Below are 794 nucleotides of genomic sequence, written 5' to 3' on the forward strand. Positions count from 1 at the left end.
AACATTAATAATTTATATAAATTAACAGTAATTCAAGAAGCTAGACCTTCAGTGGCTCATGAAGCAATAAGATTGTTTCAGGAACACTTTGATACTTATGTCAAGGGTAGCATTATTATAGGACCCTCTATTTCCAGGTCTTCTATTTCCTTTTATTTCTAGAGATGACATGGCTGGATGCCTATCAGGCTGAGTGAACCACCCTTCTTACTTGTGTTATATTATCTTCTCTCAATCCTTTATCTCCATAGAATTTTACCTTAAAATGTTTATTGATATGCTTTTATTCACTAGGTTTAATTCCGAGGAAGTTGATGAAAAGAGATATTTCTTATTAATATTTTTATCTGTCAAAGATTTGTCATAGATGCCAAAACTACGGCTTCCGGAAGGGCCATTGTGAGACTGGCGATGGAAGAAGATCCTCTGGTTCTCCCTAAGTTTCTTATAGATACTTTAAAATAAAACAAATTCTGAAAATATCTCAATAACCCATCTTAGTTGTCTCAACAGTAATGAGTGCCCAAAAAATACTATGGTGCAGAGTCCTTCAATCCCGAATGTCTGGGAGAGAAATGGCTGCTACCATCTGCAGTTACACAGATGAGGCTTTGAATTATTTCTCTTGGTCTGAGAAAAAAGCAGAGAAAGACTCTACTTTTCTAAAACAGATTTATTTAGAAGTGGATAGAAAACAAGACAAGAGATTTACAGCAAAAGTTCAACAAGTCTCCTTGCGTACTGCAGCAGCCCAACCAGGAGACTCAGCCTTGTACTTCTGTGCTGGGAACACA

This window comes from Equus quagga, unplaced genomic scaffold, assembly GCF_021613505.1.
Source record: "Equus quagga isolate Etosha38 unplaced genomic scaffold, UCLA_HA_Equagga_1.0 HiC_scaffold_6079_RagTag, whole genome shotgun sequence".
Lineage (NCBI taxonomy): Eukaryota > Metazoa > Chordata > Mammalia > Perissodactyla > Equidae > Equus > Equus quagga.